Source organism: Dendrobates tinctorius, unplaced genomic scaffold, assembly GCF_039654945.1.
Source record: "Dendrobates tinctorius isolate UK_male_01 unplaced genomic scaffold, ASM3965494v1 ptg000040l, whole genome shotgun sequence".
NCBI lineage: Eukaryota > Metazoa > Chordata > Amphibia > Anura > Dendrobatidae > Dendrobates > Dendrobates tinctorius.
The window spans coordinates 20,891,064-20,903,750 of NW_027361708.1; the positions used below are offsets into that span (position 1 = coordinate 20,891,064).

The 12,687-nt window shown below is 47.3% G+C and overlaps 1 protein-coding gene across 6 annotated transcripts in view; it reads right to left on the reverse strand.

Annotated features, from left to right (window-relative positions):
* Positions 1-12,446, reverse strand: part of BMPR1A (bone morphogenetic protein receptor type 1A) — a 151,799-nt gene extending 139,353 nt beyond the window's left edge. For 3 of the 6 annotated variants that reach the window (XM_073574865.1, XM_073574866.1, XM_073574867.1), the window contains exon 1: positions 12,150-12,446. The gene's annotated coding sequence lies outside the window, so the exon portion shown is untranslated. Of the gene's footprint in view, positions 1-11,828; positions 12,074-12,149 lie in introns of those variants that run through there. The other 3 variants (XM_073574861.1, XM_073574862.1, XM_073574864.1) reach the window with 2 other exon arrangements.
* Positions 12,447-12,687: the final 241 nt, after the last annotated feature.

A 12,687-nucleotide genomic window follows, 5' to 3' on the forward strand; every position in this document is an offset into this window, starting at 1 on the left:
GGAAGGGAGGCTGCAACTGCACAGGCACAGTTTTACCTAATGGGTCACTTATTGACTAGTGCTGCACAAAATTACTGTACCTTCAGGACAAGGAAAGCCTAGCTATCTGGACAGGATCCAAGCAAATGTGCACCAAAAAACAAACATCTCCAGGACACAACCCCAAGAATCACAGCAGTACCACTTCATGGGACAACTTCTATATAATCCATCGTCACACACAGACGACTTCATTTCAATCTACAACGTTTTGTGATATGTAGCTTAAGGCCTGTTTCACAGATCAGTTGTTTGTCAGTTGCAATCCGCCAAAATGGCGGAAAACGGATCCGCCCGCATACGGACCTCAACGTGTGACACCGGACCGTTTTTTTTTACGGATCCGGCGAATTAAGAAATTTAAAGGAACCGCTGTCGAGAGAGAGAATTTGTCTCAGCCTCCAGATCGGGATTTAGGGTTAAATTTAATGCAAAGGCGATTCTGCTGGGCATGCGCAGTGTTAAAGTGCGGATCCGGCCAGTCAGAAAAACGCTTCATTGTCTGTCCAGTCTTGTCAGCGGACGCCAAAAGCTTGGCGGATCTGCAAAAAAACGGATCCAACGGATGGCCATCCGTCAAGATCCGCCGGTAATGCAAGTCTATGCGGAAAAAAACGGATCCGCCATGAAAAATGGCGCATCCGTTTTTTTTTTTGTAAAACAGCGGATCTTGACTGATGGAGACAAACGGATGTGTGAAACAGGCCTGACGATTGCTCTTAAAGGGCAACAGTCGCTTTAATCTTTATTGCACAAGTGTCTTCACTAAATACAGATTTTACCTCGGAATTGAGAATTGTGATAATGATCAATTCTGGAAGGGAACAAAGCAGATCTCTCTCTGATAGGATACATCGCAAAGTTACTTATTCTCATGTGTACTATGATGGATATGCTTGACCTATTTACCCAGTGAATGTTGAAAGCATTTATTTCACCAAATTTTATCTAAAGTGCACAGTAATAACATAATGTATCACTACAAGTTTGGGCACCCCTGGTCAAAATTACTGTTGTTGTGAACAGTTAAGCTGAATTGATCTCTAAGGTTATGTTCAGATGTTGGGTCTTTGCTGCAAGCAAAACCTGTTCTCTAAGCAGTAAAGAAGTTGCTTACAACAAGCAGGTTTTTGTTGGTCTCTTGTGCATGCTGATAAGGTTTAGTGCACCCCCAAAAACAAGATGCAACTTCCATAAGGTTTTTGCACCAAAAAAGGAGCAAAACCCGATTACTTGTGTTTTTTGAACTTATACTCAATGTTTTCTAAATGGTGAAAAAGCGCTGAAAGAGGTGACATGCTGCAGTTAGCGAAAACACAACTGGGTATAAGGCTGTGTGCACACGCTGCGGATTTTGCTGCGGTTCCGCAGCGGTTTTGGCCGCTGCGGACCCGCAGCAGTTTTTGCTGCGGTGTACAGTAGCATGATTCCCTATGGGAATCAAAAACCGCAGTGCAGACGGTGCGGAATTTTCCGCGCGGATTATCTGCGGTTTTCAATCCGCAGAAAGAATTGACATGTCAATTCTTTCTGCGGATTCCCCTGCGGTTTGCCATCTCCTCCATTGAGGAGATGAAAAACCGCAGGGCAAAACCGCAGAGCAATCCGCAGGTAAAACCGCAGGTATTTTGACCTGCGGATTTTACAAAATCTGCGCGGATGAATCCGCACCTTTTCCGCAGTGTGTGCACACAGCCTTACGTTTGCATCAATAATTTCCCCATGTCATGGGCTGCAACACAACCACAAAGTATGATTGATCAACTCCTATGCTTAATGGTTGGCGAGATATTCTTTTACTAAAATTCTGTGCCCTTTATTCTCCACACATACCTTTGATCATTGTGGCCAGACAGTTCTATTTTAACCTCATCCGTCCACAGGGCTTTTTTCTAAAATGCATCAGGCCTGTTTAGATGTTCTTTTGCATACTACTGATGCTGAATGTTAAGATGAGAACGCGGGAGAGATTTTCTTTTAATGGCTCTTCCATGAAGGCCATATTTGTGCAGGTAGAAGACGCAAGTGAACACTGTCAGGCTGTGTGCACACGATGCAGATTTGCAGCGGTTTCGCAGCGGATTTTACCACGCAGAAACGCTGCATTTCTGCATTGTGATGTACAGTAGCCTTAAAATCAATGTAAAAAAAAAAACCGCTGTGCAGACGCTGCGGATTTTTCCACGCGGTTTTCCTGCGGTACAAAATCCGCAGCATGTTACTTCTTTTGTGCGGTTTTCCATCTCCCCTGTCACCAAATCCGCAGGGGGAAAACCGCGATGGAAAACCGCACAAAAACCGCATGAAAACCGCATGAAAAATGGAAGAAATCCGCATGAAAAATGCAGGTCATTTGACCTGCGGATTTCTTCCATTCTGCACGGAAAAATCCGCAGGGCTCAAAACTCTGTCTGCACTCAGCCTCAAGGGAGCACCAAAGAGTGCTGAGAAGTAACTTTATTCCACAATGCGTTTCAACGACCAGACGTCATCTTCATCAGGTTGCTGTCACCTGATGAAGACGACATCTGGTCGTTGAAACGCATTGTGGAATAAAGTTACTTCTCAGCACTCCTTGGCGCTCCCTTGACCTTGTTCATTTGCATCTTCTAGTCTATCCCTCTTGAGGGTTCATGGCTGGTGCTGCCTTGGATTCATCATTCTTTCTACAGCCCTCCTCCCATGTAGCTCGGTCCTCAGCGCTCCCCAGAGACCGCCTGTCATATTCTGTATATTTGTGCAGGTGTCACTGAACAGTAGAACAATGTACGGCAACTCCAGAGTCTGATAAATCTTTCTGGAGGTCTTTTGCAGTCAAGCAGGGTTCTGATTTGCCTCTCTAGCAAATTTTACCAGAAGCTTTCACTGAAATTTTGCTTGGCCTTACAGACCTTATCTTGACCTCCACTGTTCCTATTAACTGCCATTTCTTAAATACTTTTCGAACTGAGGAAATGGCAACCTGAGACCGCTTTGCTATCCTCTTATAGATTTCTCCTGCTTTGTGGTCCTCCACCATTTTCATATTCAAAGTGCTAAGCAGCTGCTTAGAAGAACCCATGGATGCTGTTTTTTGGCACACAGAAACCTTGGTCAAATTGTGCACACAAATCTCAAAAGGTGCCCAAACTTTTTTTCGGCCCCTGCCTGTAATTTTTAAGATATGAAAAAAAAAAATATTTGCATAAAATACAAAGAAAATGTGTCATCTTGAACTTTAGGCCTTTTAGAGATCATTTGATCTTCAACTATTGTAACTGTTCACAATAACAGTAATTTTGACCAGGGGTGCCCAAACTTTTACATCACACTGTATAGGGTATAGTAGCACCGTCTATAGTTTTCCTCAATGGGAGAAATAATATGAAGCTAAATAAAGTACCGTATATACTCGTGTATAAGCCGAAATTTTCAGCCCATTTTTGGGGCTTAAAGTCCCCCTCTCTGCTTATACACGAGTCATATATGGGGGGGGTGGGGTCAGAGACCATACTCCCCCCTCCTGGCACGGTCTCTGCAGCCCCCGTTTCCCCCATGATCTCAGCGCCCCAGCTGTTCCTGCATTCAGCGGTCACATGGTACCGCTCATTAAACTCATGAATATGTGCATACTTAATGAGCGGTACCACGTGACCACTGAATGCACGAACAGCTTGGACCCCGACATCATGCTGGAAGCAGGGGCTGAAGAGACCGTGGCCAGGAGGGCGGTGAGTATGACGGGGAGCTGAGCAATACTTACCGCTCCCGGTTCCATCGCTGTCTCCGGGTCCTCTGGCTGTGACATTAGCGGAGGGCGCGGTGACGTAGTTAGTGCGCGCCCTCTGCTAACGTCACTGCACAGGACCCGGAGACAGCGATGGAACCGGGAACAGTAAATATAGCCAGTGCCGGGGGCCTGAGCCAGCGGCTACACCGGCGCCTGGCCCCCAGCAACGGAGAGGTGAGTATGTTTTTTTTTTCTTTTTTTTTTATAGCAGCAGCACATGGATGGGGTTTATATATGGAGCATCTACTTGGGCCACTATTAACCCTTGTGCAGCATATGGGGGTGTTTATATATGGAGCATCTACTTGGGCCACTATTAACCCTTGTGCAGCATATGGGGGTGTTTATATATGGAGCATCTACTTGGACCAATATTAACCCTTGTGCAGCATATGGGGGGTGTTTATATATGGAGCATCTACTTTGGCCACTATTAACCCTTGTGCAGCATATGGGGGGTGTTTATATATGGAGCATCTACTTTGGCCACTATTAACCCTTGTGCAGCATATGGGGGGTGTTTATATATGGAGCATCTACTTGGGCCACTATTAACCCTTGTGCAGCATATGGGGGGTGTTTATATATGGAGCATCTACTTGGGCCACTATTAACCCTTGTGCAGCATATGGGGGGTGTTTATATATGAAGCATCTACTTGGGCCACTATTACCGTAACCCTTGTGCAGCATATGGGGGTGTTTATATATGGAGAATCTACTTGGGCCACTATTAACACTTGTGCAGCATATGGGGGGTATTTTATGTATGAAGCATCTACTTGGGCCACCATTAACCCTTGTGAAGCATATGGGGGGTATTTTATGTATGGAGCATCTACTTGGGCCACTATTAACCCTTGTGCAGCATGTGGGGGTATTGATGTATGGAGTTTCTACTTGGGCTACCATTAACCCCTGTGCATCATATGGGGGGGTATTTATGTATGGAGCTTCTACTTGGGCCACCATTAAACCTTGTGCAGCATATGGGAGTATTTATGTATGGAGCATCTACTTGGGACAACATTAACCCTTGTGCAGCAATATATGGGGGTAATCGTGAGAGTCTCTCGCGAGTATGAGCCCTTAGAAGACAAAAAGGGTTATGTTGCTCCTGTTGCTAGTAAGATACTGCAGCTTATCCAAAAAAAACACAAATCACTATCATCTAGGGAGATGGACCGTACAGATAAATTAATTTTCTCTCTGTTCCCACAAAGAGCTTTTGATGTTGCATATTTTCTATGCCATTATGTAAATTATGTTACATGTGTTTTCTCATTGTATACAAACTTCTTGAAGATGTTATCTTGGTGAGCAGTCAGTCCTTATAGTGTAATGGTTGTTGAATTCCAAAATCTGAAACTGAAGTGTAAAATGACTCTCACCCCTTCATGAAGAACTGCATAAATCTGTGAGCACATTGCAACAACCATCCACTATTCCTACTGACAAGTGGCATTCTCTGCAGCAGTGACAAAGCTACAGAAATGTTCCTATTTTCCCAATAGAAAATGGCTAGCAATGCATTCTCCCAATATATGCAGAAATATATATACAATCTCTCAAAGTATACAAAATATATTGTGCAGGTGAAAAAAAAAAGTCAAACTTTTACTTTTGGACCCAATTTTTCCTCATCTAACATTCTTTTAATGCCACAAGCCTTAGGAAAAAGTCAGCCAACAGAGAGTGGGCGTTTAGATATTTAACCCTACTGTTAAGTATCAAACCATGGCACATAAACGCCCATGAAATCAGAAGACTGAAACAATATCACTGCACTTTTGTTACCTGTATTATTTGGATTTGTTAAGTGCCGCAAAATGTTTGCACTATGAAAACATTATATATTTTTCATCACTTAGTGATTCTTTGGCATGGATCCCCCCCACAATGGATATTTAAAAGGGGCCATCAAGGATTTACATTTGAAAAAAAAAAAAAACCCTGTCTCAAAGAACGTATGTGATAAAATATTCAATGCTCAATTTAACGCACCACCACTCCGGTGATCACACCAGTCTTTGTAGCCTTGCCCCGGCAGTGATCACCAGCCAAACATACACAGGACTGCTGCAGCCAGTCAATGGAATAAGAAGATTCTTTTAAGCATTTAATTAAACACTTTTTCCAGTATTTTTAGGTACAGAGCAGCTCAAAAAGACAAAACAAAATGCAGTGTGATCATACCCCAAAAAAGGTTTTGATTTGTCAGATTCTTAGAAATCTAAGGCAATAGAAAATGATACTATCTTATGTGAGGTTTGACAGATCTGTGCTCATTTACTCACTGTGCGCCCTCTTGCATGCCCACATGTTAACACTTCCCATTGTCTCAACAGGAACGAACACGCGTGAAGGAATATAGACATGATGGGAGCTAAACAGTGCCAGCCCTGACCGGATTTGATGCGTGTCAGCATTTCACTGATGCCCATTAATACGAATGGCCTGTATATTGTACCGCAACTCACCGGCACTGTCTCTATGGGTTGATATATTTAGTCTATAGTGAATGAACCTCCAATAAATGCAAAAAAAAACAAAAAACTAAGGAATACACAGACAACTGCCTACCAGATTCTATTTCTTATACTATGTGGACGACACAAATAAAACAGATTCTTCACTTTGACAGCTTCTGCCATTACATCAACAACACGCAAATGTCTGATGAATTTATGCCACTGTCAGAGCTGTCATGAATGGCAACGCATGAGAGCAATCCATCAGGAGCATTATCCCAGGGAATCAATGTCACCAGTACAGCCAGCCAGCTAGTGAATGGGTCACCGGAAGCCGAGCCTGACCCCCAGTACAGTACTGATGCACTACAAGTAGCAGAATGACCATACTTTCAATAGGGGAGTACTAAAAAACAGGGGGACGGCTTCTATCAGTGGTGTACCCCAGGAAAAGCTAGAGGTTTTGCATCATTGAATAAGAAATTATACAAGATAACAGGGAAACAATCTGTTATTGTTATTCTCCCAAATATTTACAGTGCATCAATCACAAGATTTCACAAAAAAGGATACAGACATGAACAAACAGATCTCACATACCGGCCTGGAAGACTTACTTTGTAACTCATGTCAGAATGGCTGTAGAATACAACAGGATTTTTTTTTTCTTTTTAAGTAAAATGCTGTATCAATTTGAGGATTATACAGCTATTCTGACATAGATTTCCAAAGTAAGTTCACTGAGCAAAAAAATAAAGGGAACACTTAAACAACAGAATATAACTCCAAGTAAATCACACTTCTGTGAAATCAAACTGTCCACTTAGGAAGCAACACTGATTGACAATCAATTTCACATGCTGTTGTGTAAATGTAATAGACAACAGATGGAAATTAACGGCAATTATCAAGACACCCTCAATAAAGGAGTGATTCTGCAGGTGGGGACCACAGACAACATCTCAGTACCAATGCTTTCTGGCTGATGTTTTGGTCACGCTTTCACACTCGTGGTAGCATGAGACGGACTCTACAACCCACAGAAGTGGCTCAGGTAGTGCAGCTCATCCAGGATGGCACATCAATGCGAGCTGTGGCAAGAAGGTTTGCTGTGCCTGGCAGCGTAGTGTCCAGAGGCTGGAGGCGTTACCAGGAGAAAGAGGCCAGTACACCAGGAGACGTGGAGGGGGCCGTAGGAGGGCAACAACCCAGTAGCAGGACCGCCACCTCAGCCTTTGTGCAAGGAGGAACAGGAGAAGCACTGCCAGAGCCCTGCAAAATGAACTCCAGCAGGCCACAAATGTGCATGTGTCTGCACAAACAGCAAAAAACCGACTCCACGAGGATGGCCCGAGTGCCTGAAATCCACAGATGGGGGTTGTGCTCACAGCCCAACACCGTGCAGCCCTCCAAAGAAATGTCACCCCTGACCATTACTGACCCACTGCCAAACCGGTCATGCTGAAGGATGATGCAGGCAGCAGATCACTCTCCACGGCGTCTCCAGACTGTCACGTCTTTCACATGTGCTCAGTGTGAACCTGCTTTCTTCTGTGAAGAGAACAGGGCGCCAGTGGCGAATTTGCCAATCCTGGTGTTCTGTGGCAAATGCCAAGCATCCTGCACAGTGTTGGGCTGTGAGCACAACCCCCATCTGTGGACGTCAGACACTCAGAGCATCCTCATGGAGTCGGTTTCTAACAGTTTGTGCAGATACATGCACATTTGTGGCCTGCTGGAGGTCATTTTGCAGGGCTCTGGCAGTGCTCCTCCTGCTCCTCCTTGCACAAAGGTGGAGGTAGCGGCCACTGTCACCGAGCTTTTCCAGACAGAACCAAGGGACAGCATATTACTACACATTTAGGATTTCTCACTAGTAGATGGATATTATTTAACACCAAAGAACCTCAAAAGGCAGATATAACTAATAAAGGCTGAGCAGAACAATCAGGAACAACTGTAGTCTCTGCAGTAAGTTTAAAAAAATAAAAAATCACTGCCAAATTATGAAGTTTTGCCACAATGTTGCACCAAGTGCTGCAAGAACCTTAATTTGACCCCACAGTTTCTAGCAGACAAAACATCGCCCCTCATGTGAGCAGCTTCAGCTACTATTAGACATGTGGCTCCAATGGGAACGCAGTTTAAGATCACACTAGGCGGGTTTTTTCTGCAGCAAAAGCTGATCTCTTGGCAGGACAGAAGCTGCAGGTTTTCCTTGCTACGGCTTTGGCATGCTAGATTTGTCTCTTGCGCATGCTCACAAAGTTTAGTGTTGGGAAAAAAAGGCCTATTCTATAGAATCAGGTTTTGGCACAAAAAACGCAGCAAAACCTGATACCTGCGTCATTCATTTTAACGGGTGAAAAACGCTGAAAGACGTGACATGTAAAAAACCCACGCAAAGCACAAAATCCTGACAAAAAAAAAAAAAACAAGCTATGTGCATGAGATTTCTGAAATCTCAGACTCTGCTGGTACTGTGAAACACGGAGGAAAATTTGCATTAAAAAGAATGCATCAAAAACGCACTGAAAAAACGCCTAGTGTGAACTTAGCCACTCAGATTTTACACTAACATGAAAAGCTTGGCTTTAATGGTGTTTTTCCAAACTATTTTAATTAGGTTTTTCTTGCCGTATTTTAGATGTTTTTTTTCTAATCATATTAAGAAATATCTGAAAAAACCCAATACACAGAGCACAGGACATATTTTTGCAAGTTCTAGATGGAAAACCAGAAAATCAACCCTATCGATTTACAAAGATTTAAAGGTGCATTTACACCTAATCGTCACCTATTGACAGATTGATTGGCGATCGTTGAATGACCTGTTTAGTAAGGCTGAGCAGAACTCTATGGGCGCACTGTCAGGACTCCGCTGTGTCGCCTGCCCAAGCAGTCATCGTACGACCACAGGTATGTGATCTGCATGTGCGCGGGCCGACTCGCTTCTCTCAATGGACAATTCCGAGAATAAAGAAAAGTTGTTAGTTGGCTTCTGACCAGCAATATACAAGAGCATACTTGCAGTCAAGTGAAGACCGCTGGAGCAGGCAACAGAGCGGAATCCTGACACTGGGCATGCTGCACATCATTACTGAGAAAATAGAGGCACTGCACAAATTTAGGTTTAGCCCCCCAAAATACCTTTAAAGCTATGCACACTATCATTTCTGAGTTTTCTAAGCAGAAACTAATCAAAGTCCTCCTCCATAACTTAGGAATTTCCCTCCAAATACGCAGCAAAAAGACTCAACATGAACACACCCCAAGGGCATCATCTCATGGGGATTTTAAGCAGAACTTCTGCAACTCTCCAATCAAAACTTATTGTTTTGGAAGTCCTGGTTGTTTGTGGAGCATGTCTGCTCTTAAAAACTCAGTGTGAACACACCCTAAAGCATTTTGATGGACAGATTGTTGCCATGGCCTGTTTAATCACTGATGATCAGGAGTAAGTCACTAGTGCTACATCTAAAGGTCACCATACACATTACTGAGCAGGGTCCCTTGAGTTTTATGCAAATGACTCTTCATGCTACACATCCATCTAATGGTTTCATTACCCCCTCTAAAACCTAAGGTGGAGGGTCTCCAGGACCTTTGGCATTAGACTAGCATAATACAACTCGTGACCAGGTAGTGAACAGCGCAGAGATGCAGAACCCGAAGAGCCGTCTAGAGCGCTGTCCACGGGGACGTCCTGCTTCACTCTTGTATCATCAAGATACATCCCAATCATTAGATACCCAGCACACAAAAGATGTCCTATGACCCAGACATTGAGCGCCAGAAGGGACAGTGATGATGTCTGTACAGCACTGTGGAGTATGATGGCACTACACAAATAAACGATGCTACTCTAACCTGAATGTTGTCATTTATTAAAGTGGGAAAAACTCTTGGGCACAAAAGTCGATTTTTTCTTAAGATACAGAGTAGATTATGAAATGATTAGAGCTTATGGCCACGCCATCGTCTCCAGCGCCGGACGCCCCACCACCAAGAGCCATCGTCTCCAACGCCGGACGCCCCACCACCAAGAGCCATCGTCTCCAACGCCGGACGCCCCACCACCAAGAGCCATCGTCTCCTACGCCGGACGCCCCACCACCAAGAGCCATCGTCTCCTACGCCGGACGCCCCACCACCAAGAGCCATCGTCTCCTACGCCGGACGCCCCACCACCAAGAGCCATCGTCTCCTACGCCGGACGCCCCACCACCAAGAGCCATCGTCTCCAACGCCGGACGCCCCACCACCAAGAGCCATCGTCTCCAACGCCGGACGCCCCACCACCAAGAGCCATCGTCTCCAACGCCGGACGCCCCACCACCAAGAGCCATCGTCTCCAACGCCGGACGCCCCACCACCAAGAGCCATCGTCTCCAACGCCGGACGCCCCACCACCAAGAGCCATCGTCTCCAACGCCGGACGCCCCACCACCAAGAGCCATCGTCTCCAACGCCGGACGCCCCACCACCAAGAGCCATCGTCTCCAACGCCGGACGCCCCACCACCAAGAGCCATCGTCTCCAACGCCGGACGCCCCACCACCAAGAGCCATCGTCTCCAACGCCGGACGCCCCACCACCAAGAGCCATCGTCTCCAACGCCGGACGCCCCACCACCAAGAGCCATCGTCTCCAACGCCGGACGCCCCACCACCAAGAGCCATCGTCTCCAACGCCGGACGCCCCACCACCAAGAGCCATCGTCTCCAACGCCGGACGCCCCACCACCAAGAGCCATCGTCTCCAACGCCGGACGCCCCACCACCAAGAGCCATCGTCTCCAACGCCGGACGCCCCACCACCAAGAGCCATCGTCTCCAACGCCGGACGCCCCACCACCAAGAGCCATCGTCTCCAACGCCGGACGCCCCACCACCAAGAGCCATCGTCTCCAACGCCGGACGCCCCACCACCAAGAGCCATCGTCTCCAACGCCGGACGCCCCACCACCAAGAGCCATCGTCTCCAACGCCGGACGCCCCACCACCAAGAGCCATCGTCTCCAACGCCGGACGCCCCACCACCAAGAGCCATCGTCTCCAACGCCGGACGCCCCACCACCAAGAGCCATCGTCTCCAACGCCGGACGCCCCACCACCAAGAGCCATCGTCTCCAACGCCGGACGCCCCACCACCAAGAGCCATCGTCTCCAACGCCGGACGCCCCACCACCAAGAGCCATCGTCTCCAACGCCGGACGCCCCACCACCAAGAGCCATCGTCTCCAACGCCGGACGCCCCACCACCAAGAGCCATCGTCTCCAACGCCGGACACCCCACCACCAAGAGCCATCAGCTACTACACTGGCCAGAGTTCTAATGTTCTAGCAATCAGTGCAGTTCTCAACAGCAAAATCCCATATAAGTATGTCCACCACAAAGAGTAACCAAACAACAACATACATTAGCAAAGCATCTGTGTCGTATAAATGTTCAACAGTACGTCGCTCATCGGTCCGGACACTATGGTCAACACGTCCCCTCATCCGAACGCTCGGCTAGAAGGGGTTAATGGTGTGCCATCAGCCTCACCTGTGCCTTGGCCCTGCAGGTAGCACACAGGCTGTGCCCTCCGTCCCGGCCAATATAATGCCGCCATACAGTGCACTGACTTTACCAGGACATGCTGGTTAACCCCTACATGATCAGAACAAAACAAACTTCGAGGGCCGTGCAGAGGGCGCCCTGCTGTGGGAGATGCCTACAAGTGCTGTGGAGTGTCCTGTGTTGTGTGCACGCAGGCCTGCACATAGGTACGGCTGCACCAGGGAAGCCTCAGTCCCTCCTCCCGCACAATCCCCTCCGGGATAACACACAACTTCTAGCCGGCGCCTGTATCTGCGCATCGCTCACCCGACTCCGGTCTTCATACTCGGTCTTCTGCCGCTCAGATAAATCCTCCCCGGCGTTACACCACACACTTCTCGCTCTTAGCCGCCGCCGTCTGCCTCTATTCACTCCCTCACACCTCTCTGTGCGCGCTCCTGCTGCTCCGTGCACGTGCCCGCACGCACAACACCGCAAAACGGGGGCGGCGACGCGCGTTCAATGACGTCACCAGCGCTGTCCCAGTACGCTCCAGAGTGAGTGCGATTAACCCCTTGCTGCCAGTCCCGAACAGAGCGGAATTGATTCCACACGATCGGTGCAGAGTTGCACAGAGGTTCTGCTGCTCTTCTTTGTAGTGGCACACTGTGGGCTGCTCCTGGACACACATGCTCAGAGGTTCTGCTGCTCGTCCTTGTAGTGGCACACTGTGGGCTGCTCCTGGACACACATGCAAAGAGGTTCTGCTGCTCGTCCTTGTAGTGGCACACTGTGAGCTGCTCCTGGACACACATGCTCAGAGGTTCTGCTGCTCGTCCTTGTAGTGGCACACTGTGAGCTGCTC